We start from the raw sequence: 12,391 nt of genomic DNA on the forward strand, positions 1-12,391 counted from the left end.
CCTCAAGCCTTCGACAGCTTGCTGATTTGAGAGGGTGACATTTATTCTGCATAATGTGGTAGCATCTTTTGAAACGCCTCTCTGCTGGGGCAATGGACATTTAATGCAATAATAATGGCATTCTCAGCAACATTGGGAGGGAAGGTCTTACCATGCAGGTGGCTGGGGCTCACACCATGCCTCAGACTTCTGGGGTGATTTTGGACAGGTCAATGCTCAGGAATTTGAAATAAGGATCTTGCCCTTTGTTTTAGGTATTTAGACAAGGTGTGATGGTCGTGTATTAGCTGGAGTTTCAAATAGAGTAAGTAAGAGGTAAGCAGGGGTGATGGAAAAGTGTGCAAAGAACAAAGGAGAAAAGTAAGTTGCTGCCTTCCTAGCACTAGGAGAGGCATCTCACCTGGCACATCATGACATTAGATGGTTTTCTGATCATCCCCAAGCACCTCTCAACTGTCTTTTCACAATGAAATACAGACAAGAACAAACCAGTGATAAGCTCTGAGGGAGCTTATGTCTCCACGAGCAGGAGCATTGGGCACAGCGTGCCATGAAATCTAACCAGAACACCAGCTTACGTGTGCAGGTCCAACCTTCTCCAACCATTCACTTATTTTCTACAGCTTCCCAAAGTTCCAGCTAGCCCTTAACACATGCATGAATGCTGAACAAGATCCCGGGGCTCAGCAGTGAAAGCACAGCCACATTCAGGGTAGCCCTGACTTACCCCGGCTCAGGCTCTGCTCTCCGCATCCCACTTCCAACCCAGCACATCCTACTTAACCCACATAAGTACATCATGCTGTACTATGGCCCAGGATCTGTTCATCTCTTTAGGTTCTCGAGATCTGCTTGGATGAGCCATGGGCTCATCCTGTGCAGCACAAGAGGACATCCGATTGAGCTTGTTATTTTATCAAACCTGATGGACCAACTTTTAAGCATGAAAGCCTGGGTTGTTTTCCAACTGGACAAATTCCCCTGTCCCAAAGATATGGGGTGAGGACATCCCCCTGCTTTTGGACAGGCTACATCAGGAACATTTGCTATGATCCTTCTGTATTTACCCAGTACTCACATCTGCAGTCCTTACCAAGGCAACTGCTCCCAAGGGAAGCCATCTCTCACCTGGGGACTGTGCAATCTGGGGACATCAAAGGGAAGATCTGTTCCAATATGGTCTCCCTTGTGCCATCCTGCAGATTTATTGGCTAAACCCAAGATACCAGCAGGAAACAGCAGGGACAACTCTTCTGCTCTGCTTCTGCACTGCTTACCAAGGGTGGCAAATAAATCCTCTGCCCCCTCCTGTATTTTCTGGTTAATAACAGGGGGGTCAGAATAGAAAATAAATGAAGGGTCTGGTTTTCTACAGCAGCAGCCAACAAGTATTTGAATCCACAAGTGACTGAGCTGCAGAAACCTCCTGCTCTGAAAGGGTTTGCCATCTTTCAAATTTTTCTGTATCCCAGTAAAGCTCTTTCATTTCACACAGATTAAGAGTTAATTCAGGTCAAATAAGGATTAATTAGTCTGTGTAAACCAGCCCCAGACACTGATGCACTGGAGATCTATTTTAAATTAGTTGCTGTTACTGTAAGGCTGTATCTTCCGATGGCAAGACCTCTGGTGTATTATAAATTTGCAATCAGGTACCCCACGGGATGTGAGATGAGGGAAAATGTCAGTCTTAACAGTGTTTAAATCCCTCCTGCTGCTGAACTGAGGCCTCCTTCAAATGAGGTCCTGTTGGCAAAATCAGATAAAGAGATAGAAATAAATGATGTGAACAAAGGTCATCAAAGAGTATCATTTAAATTGTTATTGACTGTGGGCACAAAAAAAAAGCACAGCATGAAAACATACTTAATAAGAAGAGATAATAGGACCACAGAGACAGGTTTTCTTGATTCAGAGGAAAAACATCAAGTAGTTTGTGTGTTTGTGGATGCTTTGCTACCTCATTCACAGGTGATATTAATACAGAATATATTTCACAGACTAAGCCAGATTGCTTTGATATGCCATATGTACTAACATCAGAGATTATTTATTCAGACATTATTGCAGGAGAAGGGACCAAGCTTGTTGCTGAAGCGATTTTCAGGATCTCTTGGGGTAACAAAACATTGAAGTGTGAGAAAAACTTTCAAACCACTATGATCTCCAAGCCATGGAGTGCTAAGAGTTAATGAAAGAAATCCATATGGCCTATATATTGTTCTTAAAGATTTGTCTAAAATATTTAGGGAGCAAAGAACCTGCTTGGCCACATATGTATGAATTGGCTTCACACACAGGTTGAAATGGGGAATGGATTTAGAAACTCTAGACCCAAGCATCTGGAGCTAAGGGATACAAGTTTGGAGAGTACTGCCTTCTTTTAAGTCTCCTATGTGATTTAGGACTCTACATTCTGCTCCTGTAGGCAATTCATGCCCATAGTAGAGCAGACACAGCAGCCGCACGACACAGGGTGTATGATGGAGAGCTCGTACACGGAGCTGGAAGATGATACCAGCCAGCAGCGAATCAGCAGCACTCTCCTGACAAAGCTGAACGCCACCCAAGCATCGTGTGAAGCTGCGGTGGCAGTTTACCATCTCACAGAGAGGACTGAGTAAAGCAACAAGGGTGTTGTGTGCTCCCTATTAACCATGAGAGCTGGTGCTTAGCCCAGGCACCAGTGACAGTGGAGAGAAAACTGGAAGCCTGTGTGCCCTGCAGCCACATCAGCCCTCGCCGTGCCCTCAGCAGAGGCACATGGATCACAGCTCAGTCATCAGAGCTGCTCTGCTCTTTGGACTTCAGCCCGCACCTGCGGAGGAAAGCAGGTCCAGGGTGCTCATCAAGGAGCAGTGCAAGGACCAGTCATACAACCAGAGCTCACCAGCACACCTCACACCATACCTAACCCCCCAGATCACACAGCTTCAGTGAAGACAAGGCCACGTCCACCAGAAGAGGTGGCCACTGACTTAGCAGCCCCGCTGCCTCAAACTCCAGAGGCCCTGGAGTTCAGCTCCTGGTTGTTCAGCGCACACACATCCATCTGACCTGGGGAGGAGTAGATCCAAGCCTTGACCTGTACCAAACCAACACCTCTTTCCCCCTTCCCCTGTGTATTCCTAAATGACTTCCTATGCTGCTTTTAAACCCTTTGGAGACAAACCAGGAAAGCATTGCAATTCAGGTTTTCCATGTGCAGATTTAATGGCATTTTGACAGAGCTTGTGGGACTTTCTCTGCTTAATTGAAAGAAGTGTCCAGTAGCATGGGTAAGGGTGATAAAAGGCACTCTAGTGCCCAGGTGAGTGTGCTAATGAAGCATACATTATGCCTGCTTATTTTCTGTGAGTCCTCATCCTTGTTTTAAACCATCAGGCGAGCTCTGCTGTCCCAACAAGGAGCTATCAGCTCTTCCCAGGCCATGTTGTTAAGCAGGGGAAGGTTAGGTGTGCAGATCTTTGCAGCTAATACAATGGAGACAGGATGGCCCAAGGTTTCCCACAGCTTACTGCTCACTTGGGAAGCTGTCACCCAAAATGGAAAGGCAGCAATTAAGAGAAAAGATCCTTCAGCATAAAGCCCTGCTGGGAAGAATAGCTGACATACTGGTCTTGCTGTTAATGCATCACTGAAACCTCTCAGTGCTGTCCTGCTGGGGGTACAGCGGCTAGAAAAGACAGGAATAGTCATTCCAGCCAGGAATCTGTAATAATACTTCTCCAGACCTCTCTGCTCTTCCCCAGAGTGGACAAGGCATTCATTTCCACAGCTTGTCTGCAAATATGTGCATTTACCTTGGAAATGGGCCCCAACTTAGAGAGAGACTGAGGGACTTCTGTGCTTCAGAGAAATAATCTGGGCACATGGAACTCCAGATGCACTCCAAATGCCTTTGTAGCACGGATGCACATTCAGTCCTGAATATGACTAAGGGAGCTGGGGCCCATTTCTCCTGCTAAAAGACAACTGTGGAAGAAACAGGATTTGAATAGTGTTTTTTTAAATGACACAAAAGCCAGAATGGCCACCACGAGACAGGCACACATCTGAAGTGGAGACAGCTTGATCACCTCACCCCTATTGACACAGTGATATTTTTGCCCCCTTCATTATGCTTAACAGTGTTAATCTGAGGTTGTAGAGAGCTTGATCAGATGCACAGCACTCAAACTGCTGAGGAGCCAGGCTTGCAAGAACGCTGTCATCTGAGCTCTGGAAGGCTTTCTCTTCTAGAGGATGTAGAAAGATGCTATTTCTTTTTGTTTTACCTACAGAGACAATGGGCAAAGCATTTGGCTTTTCAAAGGCTAACGTGGATGATGACAAGAGTTGGTGACACAGGAGCTTGTTATTCAGCAAGACTGCATGAAAACCTTTTTATCCTGAAAAATAATGAAGCCGGAGCATTGCTGCCCAATAGCAGGATGAGACCCACCTGCCAGGCAGGAGCTGTGGATGCCTCTCCCTGAGCAGACTGCAGCCAAGATGAATGCACTGGATTGGAAAAGCCCTTTCCTGAGACTCTTGTGGCTAAACACCAGAATTCGCTTTAAGAGGGGCAGGTTCTTACTCTGTCTCTGGCCACACAGACAAGCCTTTTCTTCCCACCTTGAGATGCTACCCCAGAAACACAGGCAGATTAAGCCATGCATTTTATAGCCAGGTATGCTGAAGCAACTTAATGTCAGGAGGGACATAGATGCATGCAATGCTCATGTATGAGCATGTGGTTTGAGGGCCACTTCTCATGCAACAAGTCCTACCATCAAACAGAGCTCTCCAGAGAGGAGCACTGGGGACCACAGCCATGTCCCATCTGAATTTAACCCTCAGAAACCCCAAGCAAGCCCCTCGCTTCTCAAAAGGAAGTGTTTCCTTTTCTGTCTGCATAGATTTTAACCTCCTCCCTGTGGGTCTCCCTCCTACACACGCACACAGCTCTTGGCACAGCAGGCTGCCATGCAAGTGAGGACCTCCAGGCAGCAGCATCACAAACAGCAGTAAAGACACCACCTGAAGTCTGAAAAAAGGCTGGCTTGAAAGAGAGGCTAAAAAGGAAATATGAAGTTGTTTTCTTGCCCTTCAGGGCCATGTCTACATGAGCCAATTTAATACCTATTACTACAAGTATTAGCGCAGACAAAGCTCAGGTACCTCCATGGAGCCAAGTTTCATCCTTGAACTGGCATTTCTTTTTCCATCCTTTAGCTCTAATGACCGAATCAGGCACTTACTGCATTGGATACATATTTCATGATAACCCCAGTCTCCTGGGGGTTTTAAAGCCCGAATTCCTGCCAAAATAAACTGTCTGTGGGTCCCCATATAGCAAAGCAGCAGGAAATGTTGACTCATCCCTTGCACTGACACTATGCCAATAATGCTGTGGGTGGTAGACCTGGGGAGGGAACAGAGACTTCCAGATGTGGGTCTGAGCACTGCAAGAGGGAGATGGGTGTCACAGCACCCACAGTAAAGGGCAGAGGACTTTAAGCTGGTCTCATAGCTGTGATCCCAGCAGTAACTATAAAAAAAGGGACCAAGCCACCTGCAGAACAGCTCTGCTGGGGACACTTGGATGCGACTTGGTCACACCGAAGCAAGGAGCACTCATGCGGCCATCTGCACCAGCAGATGCGGTCTGTGATCTACATGGGTGAGGGAGACGAGGCCATGGGTCTCCAGTCTTTTTCCCAGGCTGCAGATCATAGGTCCTGCTGTAGACATGTCAAATACCTTCTGAGCACAGAGGGCTATCACAGATTAGAGAGATCAACACTTCTGAAGCATGGGGCAAACAGCTTAAAGTACTGACTGGGGGCTACTTAAGAGAGTCAGCAGGAAGCAGTTGGCTCAGGGTCTGGATTCAGTTTAGCCTGAGCCACAACTGTCCCCATTGCTCACTTCCCAGCAGCTCCCCTGGGAGCCTACTGGAGCAGCTCGGGATTAGCCAAGTCCTCTCCACAGAGGGATACCTTCTGTATCAAGAGGCTCATCAGCTCTTAGGTGTCAGCTACAAACCGGCTGCTTGCTGCTACACAGGAATCTGTCTCCTGGAGCCTCACAGGTCACCTCCAGGCTTTAAAAAATGTTTTTAACATCTCGCATCATGTCCTTTACATGAGGCGTTAAACCAGGCTTCCCGGAGGGCATCCAAGTAGAAGTTTAAGGCTGCACAGCACTTTTTCAAAGGCAAAAAGGGATGCAGCAGCACTGGAGCAGGATCAGGAGCACCACCTCACTCTCTCCATCACCAACGAACTGTGCATGAACTGCTGCTGAGCACCAAGGGAGGCACAACTCCCTCCTTTGTCCCTGAGCGTATCAGGCTCGTGGGACATCCTCAGAAGACACGGTCCTCATCTCACTCACAGGTTGTTTTATCTTCCATAGCATTGCACAGGGACATTTGAAAAACACAAGTCTCCTCTAGCTGAACACTGCTGTGCCTGGATAAAGGCTATCTGAATAAGCCAGAAATTTCCACTGCAGGAGATGCGATTTCATTCCTGAGGAAACATGCTGAATCTGTGATCAATGGGTATTATTCAAGCACTTCAAACAGCCCCCCCCAAAGCAAAAGGAAGACCATAGGTGCCATTCATTCAGCAGGCAGCATTAGTACCTGCCCCTCCCTCCACTGCCTGGTTGCATGGAGCCAGAGCAAATAACAGCAGTAACACAATGCTGTAAGTCCTGGAACAAAGCAGACATCTGTTGCCCATCAGATATGACACCTTGGTGACCAGGCAGCTCAGTAAGTATGAAAGTGATTACTTATACCTTGACAGCATGGCCACAGCACATAAATGGGAAGCTTTGTATAGCAGACTTGCAAGGAAAGACCTAGGAACAGCAGGGCAAGTCACCATTTCAGCTGTGAGAATATGTCCAGGTTGCTCCTGTTGCTGCTGTGAGACACTCATTGCAAAACAGCTGTGGGTTGATGAAGAGCATATGGACCATCTCAGGTAGCCTTGATTTCACCTGGGTGCCATTAATCAGCATCTGCTGCAGTGCTGGGGGCATCCCAACCTCCCACCCCTGACAGGAACTGCACATAACACCACTGGAGATGGTTGTAGCTTCAGCATCAAATCACTAATGCCAAGACAAACATTATGTTGGCCTGCCCAACTACCTACTAGTTTGACCTATCTTCAAGAGCATAGTTAACCCTTTCTTTCCCCCATTCACCTCTCATTTCCAGTCTTTGGGCACTATAAATACTTTTGGATCACAGGTAGACTGAAATAAATGCTGGAAATTGCAAGTCTTCCAGAAAAAAAAAGAATCCCTGAACTAAAAGGCTGATCCAGCAACATCTACACTGTTCTGCAAAACAACCTCATCTACCTTAAACAAAGGCTCAAATCCCTCTGAAATCAGTCTGGAATGATGCACAAGTAAGACAAGTTTCACACCTCATTTGTCTTCTCCCAGGCTCCCTTCAGGAGGAGGCAGATGTAAAACAACCCCTGTAATTCCAGCCAAGCCCTTGCTCTTTTGCAGGCACAGCAACAGGGGTTTAGATCCTCCCTGTGCCCTCCAGAAAGGGGGCCTTTGATCATCACTTTCTGGCAGATGGCATCACCCTCACAACCAGTTCTGCCCTTGCTGAGGCTGGACCACAAAGGCAGGGTATAGAGGGAAATCTCCAGCCCCAGATCCCTTTTCTTGGTGTCAGCTCAGTTAGAGCCAGCAAATGAAATGCAGAGGACACAAGGTGATGTGTACTACAGAGATACACATGTGGAAATCCAGCTTGTGGTCCAGCAAAGCCTGAATTATGGGTTGCTGACATGACCCCTGGATCGCACAATATTGATACTCAAGCATTTATAAAGAATTGAGATAACAGAAGCTTTTCTCTATCCCTCTTATAGCAAAGTTCCTCAACCTCCCGGTTCTGTCTTCATCCTACATCCTCATCATCCGACCCCAACCCCTGCAAATCTTTACCTACGTTTCTCCAGGTCCTTCTCCAGCTAATTGCCTATAAAGATTCAAATCATGAACTGCAACTTAAAGCTTTTCACAGGCATTAGGGGAGCATTAAATGGGAAATTCTAAAACTAAATTATATGGCTTCCCACTGCAAATGTTTTTTAAAATTATATATCTGCTTTTAATCAAAAAGGAAAATAGAAAAGCCCCAGAGTTGACTACGAGCTCCTTCCTACCTACCACATACACAGGCTCTGCCCAACTTACTGGGAATAGAGCAACAGAACAGGAACTGGTGCCTTTACACCAATGGGCTCCAGCAGAGGATCTGGCCCTGTCTCTGCAGAAGATCCCCCTTCTCTCCCCTTTCAGGCAGCTCAGGTTCCTGTCGAGCATCTCACACCTCTCTGCCGGGAACATGTGATTTATTTGGCAGCTGGGCTTTCCCTCCCGGGGAGCTTCCTAATAGATCTGTGAAAGCAAAGGTTATGTGGAGGCAGCTCCAAGGATGAAGTCATTGGTTTTGCTCTGAGACCAAGAGATTTTAGCCAAGCCTGATGGTTTCAATAAAACAGAGCTCGTGAGCTTGCCGTTTGCCCAAACAGGATGAGCTTTCCCACTGCAGCACCAGGCGAGGATTTGGATGGAAGACAGCAGCCCTGCACAGCCTGACAGGGTGACAATGAACTGCTGTGTAGTGACAAGCGAGGTACTTTCCCTAAGCCATCTGCAATTGTGTGTCAGGTCTTGATTACTCTGGGGATTTAAGGTGCCAAAGCAGCACTAAACCTTCCTGCAGGCAGCTCAGTCCCTCTCCTGCCCAAACCCTGGCACTCAGCATCATCCACAGCAGCCCTGCTCACCTGCACTGGAGGCTAGCACAAGCATGGCACAGCACCAAGTGGTTCACGAGTTACCCCTCTCTCTCTGCATTCATCTCACCAGCACTCAGCTGCAGCACTCATGCTTTGAACGTGTGGCCTTAGAGAAAAAAACACCCCAAAATAGTCAGTATCAGTCAAGCTTTTACAGTGTTCATTACAGTGGTTCATAGACAGAGACTGGTAAGAGATGAATATAATCACACAAGAGTTATGCTAAAGAAAAAATCATATAGAATACACAGCCATTTAATAGATGTGTAGATGAGAACAGCGTAGATGAGAACAGCAGTGTACATAAAATAATGCAGTATGTTGTCTTTTTTACCCTCTCACCAACTCACTGCCTGCTATTCCACCTCCCAAGACTTACTCCCAAACCCCAATCCTTCAAACCATCTCCAGCAGGACCTACTGTAGCATGGGGCAAAAAAATCCCAACATAGAACATTCCTCTGTCTCAGAAAAGGACACATCCATAGCCAGAACTACACTGACTTGAGGGTTCTCAAAGGCAATTTTCAAGCCAGGTCTTTTTTTCATCTTCATTGAACATTTGCTTTTAGTTTTGGGAGGTTCTGAGCAAACACACTTTACAGTATCTGTATATAACCACATGCTGTTCGAGTAACTTAGGCCAGATCCACAGCCCAGTGAAGCTCGTGTGGCTATTTCCAGCAAGCTCAAGCAGAGATCAGAATCACAGACCTGATTAAATAGTTAAAACCCAATCTCATACATGTTTTCATGAATGGAAGTGGCTGCCTGTGATTTGCGAGCACTGGGAAAATCACGGGGGGTTTGGGAAAAGTTTGCAATTCCCCAAAGCTGCATGCAAGATGGCACAAATCAGTGTTCACCCCAAATCCGACAGCCTGTTACCCATTGCGGGTTCCTAAAGGAACACAGAAATAAGAGTGATGCTGTAGGACACCAGTGACCACTCACAGACTGTGTAAACCTGAACTGCAACCATCAAACACTCACAGAGGACTTGTCACCCCCCACCCAGTGATAGCAGCTTCCCAGCCAGTGCCTGGAGAGTAATGACAGCTCAAACCCCTGAGTCAGAAGTGGTTCCTGAACAACCCAGAGGCAGAAACTGCACAGGAGCTCATTCCACCAGCTGCACCAATACCCAGACCCCTAAAGGTCCATAATTTGCTGCCGCATTTATAAACCTCAGGGTCACCCATGCCAGGGCACAAGGATGCCCTTCATACCTTCCGATTTCTCTCACAAGGTGTCCACAGAAATAATAAATGCCACAGTCTTCACCAGTTTGGAAGGTGGGAAAACCTTTAACATGACGTATGCATGGAAGCAAAGGGGCATGAGTATCTACAGGATATAGGACTGGCTCCCAGCCAGTCAAAAAAAAAGGAAGAAAATCAGTATTTATATGAGCCATTATTAACTTCAACCCAAGAGCTGCAGAACAAAGGCTCCTTTCAAAGGGAATGCACCAAGCCTGGAAAACGCCAGATCAGAATTTGTCCACTAGGGACACTTAAGTTTTGATCATATTCAGTACAACTGGTCCTTTAGATGATGCCATAACATGGACTGCAGGCCTGTGTTGGCTGAGCCTCCAAGAGACTCTCCAAACTATCTCAACTCTGCTTCAGCACTCAGTTATGAAGCCTGAAGTATACTGCAGCTTTTGACAATGATCTTTAGAAGACACATGCATATTTTTTCTACAACTCTCTCATTCCTGAGGGTACTGACTGAGTTCTAAGAAGCACTATAAGGAACATTCAGCACTGCATTATGCCTGTAAAACATGCCTCAGTTTCTCTGCCTGCAATAATTACTGTGCCTGGAATCATGTTTTTCACCTGCTACACTCAAAGACAGACCATAACCATCAAATCCAATTCATTCATCAGGAAACAATTCAGTATTTCATATACAAAACCAGGTTTCTAGAAGCTCCTCATAACCCAAGCAGGTCACTGCTCCCCTGCAAGGACACACCACATCTCAGAGTGGAGCTGACACCTCCTAAGGTAACTAACAATTTGAAACCCTTCATAACATGCCCTGTAGAAACACAAACTGAAGAGAAGCCTGTGTTCCCTGGGTGTGCCTCAACACAAGAAACAAGTCTTGGGAAGCAGAAAGAGACAGAAACCTACCCAAACACTACCTTGGCTTGTGTGTGCTGTTCGAAGAGCAAATATCCATCTTCTGCAGGTTCCTCACCATGCAGCTCCAGAGGTGCTGTGCCTCTACTCCCACCTCTACCAGCTCTGAGCCCCTAATGAAAACAGGCCAAGCTCCTACAGCCCCTATTTAAGCAGTCTGCCCCACACCCAGCTGTGCTGCATGAGGGTGTGATTACAACACAGCTGGCTCCAGGCATTGCTAATGCTGCTCTATGGGAATCCTTGCTTTGACGCTCACCAGTAAACCAGAGAAGAAAAGAGGGGGAATGAGAGGCTGCAATTTTAAGTTACATTGAGTAGAACAAGTGTCAGACAAGCTTAGAGACAAGGAGGATTAACCCCTGCCCAGCCCCACAGCAATTCCCACTGGGCTTCATGGGACAGCTGGCTGCAGTGACTTGCCTTGGGTTACACAGGCAGGCAGAACCTTTAATAAATGTATTACTAAGGATTTAGTCCCAATTAAATCAAACCAAGCTATTTCAAAGAGGAATAAGGGCCTGGTTTCCCTGCAAATCGAACTAATTGGCTTAAATCTCACACCCTCAGTCTAGCAGGTGCAGCAGCAGCATCTAGAAAATGCCAGTTTCCATCAAAAAGGGAGATCTTTTCTTTCAGACCTGGTTGGTAGAGCTGGGGGAAGCAGACAAGTGTTTGGGAACAAAAGCTTTTCTGTTGTGCCCCAAATCTGAACCAGAAGCTGTTTCCGTATTCTATGCTCTTGGGACTTGCTGGTAACGCTAACAAGGGTTGCACAGAAATTATGAGGAGTAATAAATACTTCTCATGCTACATGCCTCTAGAAAGTGGACAGAGTTTCATTTGGAGTGAGATGGTTCTTTGGACAAATGGAATTATCGACACAATACACGTGAATTCCTTGGTTTTTAAAATATTCTCCCCAAACTTCTGGAAAAGAATAGAACAGAAAATGTTTCTGTCATTTCAGTAATTCTGGTTTTCCAGAGCACTCCAATCTCTTCTCTCATAAAACCTAATGACTACGTTTGCTTGGTTTAATTTAACAATGAAGACTTTCAGCTTTGGGCTGGAGACACTAAACCTTGAGGAGCGCTTACCCACGGTGGTTTGGATGAGTTCTAAACAAAACCTGAAGCAGTAAACTCAGCTTTGATCCTTTTGACCTCTGCTCTTGATCCCTTCCTACCTCAGGGTTTTGTGGCAGGGCTTTTTAGCTCCTGAGAGGTGCAAATACTCCTCTTAGGTGATATTTCAGTACCGTTGGTTATCATATTTGCTTTGAAATAGCTGCAATGAGTAACTGTTCATCTCCCAAGCCCAACGCTCCCTGGTGCTCACATAGACCTCTTTGAAGTGCTGCTTTTGCCACATTATGCTTCCTTTTCTTTAAACTGTGTAAAC

Source organism: Neopsephotus bourkii, unplaced genomic scaffold (assembly GCF_033783945.1).
Source record: "Neopsephotus bourkii isolate Nb327-2 ecotype Australia unplaced genomic scaffold, CSIRO-AGI_Nbou_v1 NB_804, whole genome shotgun sequence".
In the NCBI taxonomy this organism is placed as follows: domain Eukaryota; kingdom Metazoa; phylum Chordata; class Aves; order Psittaciformes; family Psittacidae; genus Neopsephotus; species Neopsephotus bourkii.